General features: G+C 44.2%; 1 non-coding gene across 1 annotated transcript; it reads right to left on the bottom strand.

Moving 5' to 3' along the window:
• Positions 1-2,449: 2,449 nt before the first annotated feature.
• On the bottom strand, positions 2,450-2,521 carry TRNAE-UUC (transfer RNA glutamic acid (anticodon UUC)). The gene has a single exon. It is a non-coding gene; the product is annotated as a tRNA-Glu (tRNA).
• Positions 2,522-7,052: the final 4,531 nt, after the last annotated feature.

The following is a 7,052-nucleotide window of genomic DNA, read 5'->3' as shown; positions in this document are numbered from 1 at the left end:
ACACAAACGCAACTACTCTAAACTCCATCAGACTAGGATTGGTAAACTCCATCAGACCAGGATTGGTTTGGTTTGTAGGGTTTTAAAGTCCCAAAGCGACTCGGGCTATGAGAGACGCCATAGTGGATGACTCCGGAAATGTCGACCATCTGGGGTTCTTTAACGTGCACTGACATCGCACAGCACACAGACGCCACTTCGTTTGCCTCCATCGAAATGCAGCCGTCGGCAGTCGGGATCGAACCCGGGTACTCTGGCAAAGTAGTCCTGCATCTTCACCACCGCGGCGGGGCGCTATCAGACCAGGAGATTACTAAAACCCGAGATAACAGGGGACTTTTCCGGGATAGGGTACCTTAATGCGCGCCCGCTCTCTGCTGAGCGGAGAGCGGGCGCAAATCGAGGCACCCTATTTAGTCCGGGAGGCACTCTCTATTTCCCTCTCCGAAAGCGGGAGAAAGGGATCGTATCAGACCGTGGAAATAACAGCTAGGGGGCTTGTCCGGGAGGCGCTTACTTTCTATTTCCCTCTCCGAAAGAGGGAGAAATGAAGCGGTGGCAGTTAAAGTCCCTTGACAGTGCTTTAGTGGCAGTATTTGACATGAGGCTGACTGTGGCGGGGATAAGAAATATTTCACATTTTGTCCCAATTCTATATTTTTTTCTGTTGTCTAGCTCCTCACTCTCTCCCGACATCACTGAACAGAGGGACTGACTGCAAACCATGAAAAATGGTATGAGGTTTAAACTCAACCTAGTTAGGCGAAGCGAAAGCGTTGTTTTGCTTGGTTTTGCTTCGGTTAGGTTTAGAAATGATTTTGCAGCGATTAAATTTCCCAGCCTTGAGTCGACGGATGCCGTCAACTGCAAGAGGAAACACGGGATGTGTTTGCCAGGTACGTCTACTGATAATAATGGTAAAGCTACCTATATAGTCACACTGGGACCTCTGCATATCGTTGAAAGTAAAGCAGTGGCCGGCGTGCTAATTCGCTTCAAAACTCCAGTCCATAAGCAAAACACAGGGCGACGTAAAAAGGGGGCCTCCCTTTCGATCGTATTTCCACGACAGGATACAGGATATTTGATCAGCAATTAACGAAATTGCGTTAGGTGTCCAAGTTCCGTTATCATGTGGCTCCAATGTTAAACATGTTAGAATGAATTATGGGCCCCCCTGCCCCAGCTTTTTGAGACGAAGCCCGGGCTGAAGTCTCCTATAATTCACCTTAATCCAGTGCATAATACATGTGTTCGTTTTCGGGTAACACCCGATTTTTGCGCCCTAACGATTTTTAGCAGTGGTAGATGCAAGGCGAAGGAATGTAGATAGGAGGACGAACACAGAATGGACACGGACACAGCGCTATATCGCCATCCTTCTTGCGCCTATTGGCGCACGATTGGATGGCGTTTTTTTTTTTTTTTTTTTTTTTTTTTTTTTTTTTTTTTTTTTTTTTGGGGGGGGGGGGTGATGGTGAGTAATTTAGGAAATCGGGGGAAAAATTGAGTACAACCCGATTCTTTCACAAATTCTGAAAAAAAGAAGGAAAAAAAAGCTGCCTGCCGAGGCGGCCGCGAGAAACTTGAGAATATGCCGAGTCAGTTATTTGACGAGACCTCTCTCGATTTCCGTGACCGACGATGTAGTCTCGTTTCTTGAGGAGCTTAACCAGTACTTTCTGGAATCAAGCGCACCCCACTACATATACAATTATATATGCAGTATTTATCATTATGGAATATTGGCACGACGCAACTGTGCTGTATCCCGGACTAACAAATGCCACGTTGGCATTGTTGTGCCTAATGGTAGCTGTAAGACCTTAGAGGTTTCGTATGGAAACATAAATGCTAAATATACAGATGGTTATATATGTTAACAAGGATGCCTACAAAGTCGATGACCACTCAACTTGTGCAAATAAAATGTTGCACGTACGTCAAAACTGGTCAAGGCTATGTAGTGCCAGTATATTGTTACCAAATAAATGCTAAGTTCTGAAATGTGTTCTTAAGAACTCTTACTTTTCTCTGCTTAGTCTGAAACATACCCTGAGTTTTATACCCTTCGATAAAAAAAAAATCGAATAAATTTTTACGCCGCTTGTAAATTTAACCCGCGAGACCTCGAACTTTTGTGTGCTTTCACGAAAAACTAATTTTTTTTTCCCTATATTAAGCAGAAAATAGCGCGTGTATTTACCCCCGAATTTTAAAAATAAATATAAAACCTGAAATCGAACAATTGAATGAATTGAATACCAACCCTGGCTGGCCAAGATAGATGTTGGCGACATGGGTAAAGTGAGCTACATGGGTATGGTGGCTAGAAAGGTATACATGGGCTGGCGCAGCGGTGGTACAGCCCCGCCTTAACGTAATTTGTGATGCTGCATGTCGAACGCTTTTTAATGAACAGTAAGAAGGAAAAAAAATATCAAAAACATTCCGACGCCGGGAATCGAACCCGGGCCTTCTGGGTGAAAGCCAGATATCCTAGCCACTAGACCACGCCGGACTGAAAGTGCGTGTTAAGAAGGAGCATTATGAAGGCTTCAATGTTGTTGTTTTTTCTATTTTTTTTGGTAGTTTTGTTGTCATTGTAGGTTGCATTACCTGCTTAACTTCCTTCTAATCTCGACATTTCGCTGCACCGTCATACCAGTCATGCCATCGGCGAGTGGACGCCCCGAAAACAACGTGTGCGTATCGTGCCTTGGAGCGTATTTGCACCTCTCCTGTGGAACTCCTCGATCGCAACACTGGGTGCAACCGAGAGGTGTGTTTGATCTCTTTCGCGTGGGAAACAAGACGAAGTGACTGTATGCGGAGCTACCATGTTCGCTGCTTCTCTTCCCTGGCGGAGCCGTTGACCTTAGCTCTTCGTCAGAGGCCTGTTCGACTGGGTTGAAAGAAATGGGACCGCGTGCACAAGCGCGGTCGATTGTGTTGTGCATGCTTTTGTACTCCACTCGTGCTAACTTTATGGATACAAATTATTTTCTGCGGCCCCGTTTGTTGCCCGTTTACGAAAAGGTGGATAATCGGGGCATTTTCATGCTGTTACCATGTTTACGTAGTACATACATACGCTTGTCCGGCGTTTATTTATTCCATCTCGGATTGTTTTGTTTTCCTCAGCGTTGCCAGTGGCGTTTGTCACCTCTGCTTGCTTTGTTTTTCGTTGCTGTCATCAGTGTACATTTAGCACTGACCAGTCACACACCATAGGTTATTAATAATTATTTAAACTCGCTAGCAAATATAGTTTCAATTTTTTTTTTTTATTAGCCCACACATTGTTTCATATTTTCCAACGTTTTAATTGTATTCAGAAAGTGTTGCGTGTTCATTAATTGCAAATTGTACTTCACTGTATTTCATTTGCAGTAATCGTGAGTCTCATGACGTGGCATTTGTGACTACTGCTGTAGAAAAGTGCATGTGGCTAATGCATATTTATCGGACCTCAGTGTAGATCCCTTTCATTCTTGCGGGTTCCTCAATTGTCTTTATCACTTACGCTGCAGTTGTCCACAAAACAAAGAGGACAAACCAAAATCTACATAAGTGCACACAGGCAACTGCCATTGACATGCAAACATAAGGCAAAATATGAGGTTATAGTTGGTGGATAGACTCTTTTCTTTTTTCCAGAAAGCAGATATATCCTTGCATGCAGTATTTTACATTGAAAATGTGGTTTTTATACCATGAAAAACCTTTGCTGTTTTTTCGCCAGGGAAAGTAAACGCAATATATATTACAAGTTATTTCCTAAACCTGGGATCATGTTAATACAAAAAGTAATGAATGTGGTGACTGGATTCGTGCCACAATATTACGAGATCTGTTGAAGTTTTTACTCCCGACTTGGTTGGTTTCAGTGTAGAAATATACTGCAAGCTTTTCTGACTTAGAGAGGGCTGTGTTAACCTAGCTTTCAAAAAACTGGTGTATTGACTAGACTTTTTAGGAGAATCTGCTTTGTGCTCTGGGTACCAGGTGCATAAAAAAAAAATAATAAAACGCTGTATTTGGCACAAAGCTTTGTGTAGCCTTTCTGTTAATAACAAAAGAGGAAAAAGAACATGTATTTTCCAATCAGTTCATGACATCATCTAGCCAAGGAACTGATATATCTGATGTTGTACATCATACTAACTTTCTTTATATTGTTTCCTATGGGAATTTAGGCTGTAAAGAGTGCCCTAATAAATTATATGAAGCACACTGGGTCGTATATTTTGCGGCTGTGCCATTCCTAAGGCCTGGTGCACTATTAAAGCGCACCCCTTCACCCCCCCTCCCCCCCCTCCCTCTCTGAAAAAGAAATAAAAGATGTGATGCTTCAGTGAAATAATACATTCTGTAATTTGGTTTACATACTTAAAGAAACTGTGTTTCACCATTCGCGAGGTGTCCTTTATGCAAAGTCCTGCACATTGGCAGTAGAAACAAACAAGACAACACTTCATCTGTGCCAAATCAGGGTATTCAGTTTTGCCCATTTAACCGAGAGTGCACAAAAAAAGTGTAGCGCTGTCAGTTAATGCTGCAGTGCATTGTAATTTTGGATGTAATCAGCTGCCTGCATCATGTTCTGTACTCAAAAGATAGTTTTGTTGCACTGTCTATGTTGCAGGTAAGCATAAATCGTGAGTTACTGTAACCACCTCAAGAACAATACTATAGATATATGGTGCAACAATGAACTTTCATTTATATTGGCAATGAACAATATGGTAAAGTTGCAAAGCTGACAGTAGCAGTGGTTAGCTTAGCTGCCTTGACTATTCATCATTGCAGATGGGCCCGTACACTAATATATATATATATATATATATATATATATTGTCCACTGCAGAGCAAAGCAGCTAACCTGTGGCCATAAACCAGAATATTATTTCTTCATTTAGAGCATACTGCTAGTCTCTTGTAGGATTCTGCTGCAGAAGTAGACAAAAAGTCACAGATGAGAAGCCGGAGTCTACATACAAATGAGTAAAATCTTGCATAAACTTTAAACGGCAATGTGGAATGCAACAAGTCATTGTTATTTGAAGATTTTTCTGCATAAAACAAGGTATGAACAAGGATAACGGCACCCATGATGATATAGTATTTCATATTATAAATAGAAAAAAGCAAAACAAAGCAAGAGAATCAACGAGATCAAAGCAAAATTTCATGCCCTTGTTCATGCTACGTGTACTTTGCTGCTCAACTATTACTAATACTTTCATTTTTTTCATTATTATCCATTTCCTTAGCCTTTATTTCCCTTTATAGTATTTAGCACTCAGGCTTAATTAAGCTGCCACATTATACGAAGGACCACTCGACATAGTTCCGCTTAACTTGATCCAGCCGTACGAATAAATGTCTGCGTGGTCTAGAGATTAATTCCAAATGCTGCATTCCGATCTTCCATCTAGGCTAGGCAAGAGTTGGCAGCGCTCGTCGAATCGACGACGTCATGCCGTCTCATGACGTCAAAAACACGACGACCAGACAGTGCACGACCGTATATGTCACTCACAAACCTCTGTTATGATGGCCCCTCTAACCACCAGACCTCTGCCAGTGTCATGTCATGCGAAAGGAATAGTACTCTTAGGTTTCGAGCCTTCAACGTTGCGCGGCCGGTAGCCACGTCTTACCCACTTGACACTGTGACGTCACACCCCACGTGACACTAGGGTGAGAGCTGGGCTACCAACTCAAGCGGTCGGCAGGAGCTGCCAACTTGGGTCTCTCGTTTCACATGGGACGGTTATGTCAGAATCAGCCTACTAGGACCCTGGCATTCACGTTACCCCGATAGGCCACTAAGGCATGTTCATACGGCTTGGTTAAAGCGGAGCTTGATATGTGGGCTGAGGAAGAAGAAAAAGAGAATAACGCTCGGTCACCCGCAGCTAACGCTTTCGCTTAATATTTGGTTCAGCAGCGTTGAACTCTTCTAATTTTTTTTCATTCAACGTAGACATCCGAGTTTTAGGAGAACACTTTAACGCTGTCGCATTGAAATTCTTGAACTCTTATTTGTTTTTGTTTTTTTGCAAATAGCAAGCAAACGTTCAACAATCGACTTCTTTCAATGCAATAGCGTTAAATCCTTCGTTCTGCGGAAAATCCGGCGTTGTAAGGGAAAACTCACGGGCATGGCCCTAGGGTAGTAAATGCGGGCGTAATGAGGAGGCGAGAGAGAAGGTAAGTGAGGGAGGGGTATCCTTTTGTAAATTTGCTTGCCGCCTTTCTTTGTCGCCCCCTTTAATTTCTTCTCTTCGATGGGTAGAGCGCAGGCAGTGGCTGCTTTTTGAGTGCGATGTTGAATTCGCATGGCTCTGTGGGTAAAGTGTTTGGTAGGTGACATGGCCAAGCACTTGTAGCGCACAGTGACGCTGTAAAGCGGAGATGCTATGCTCGGCGTTCCCAGCCGGCGAAAGAAGAAAATAAAGTTGAACGTGCTCGGTGCGCACTCACGGCATGGGCTGTTCGGTTCGAGCAGCCTGCCACGCTGGTGTTTGTACAGGGTGCACCGCTGCGACCCCGTAAATTCCCTACGCACCGATTGGTGGATGGCCTGTGTGACATAGAGATACCATGTGATATTGTAACCCGCGTTAACCATGTCAGTTCTGGAGGGGGAACAAGACGAAGATCGTGCGGAGTGCGCGTGGTTCTGGGCCGCCGCTGCTTTTGCCTGGTCAAGCACCTGCTCTCTGCCTCCTGTGCCTCGGCGCCCCAACCCCGTCCTTTGACCCTGTCCTTCTGGACTGCCGTCCGGGTAGCGATAGAACCCGTGACATTCTGGCGGAGGTGTGGGGTAAATGGCGCCGTATTCACAAACACGCCTTCACTCGAATTTCTACTCCAAGCGGCCCTCGAGGCCTGTTTTTCGTTTCAGAGAGCAATCTCCACTCGAATCGCTCCTCCAGCGGTAGAGAAAACTTGAGTTTTCTTGAGAATCTCGAGTCTGCGACGACGCTACCTTGGCCGCTCCTCGACCGCCACTCCGCTTGTAAACATGGCCGACATCGCAT

The sequence above is a fragment of the Amblyomma maculatum genome, chromosome 10 (assembly GCF_055883805.1).
Source record: "Amblyomma maculatum isolate TAMU_Amacu chromosome 10, ASM5588380v1, whole genome shotgun sequence".
Lineage (NCBI taxonomy): Eukaryota > Metazoa > Arthropoda > Arachnida > Ixodida > Ixodidae > Amblyomma > Amblyomma maculatum.
Note: the sequence above shows the minus strand (reverse complement) of the source record. Positions and strands in the feature narration are given on the sequence as shown.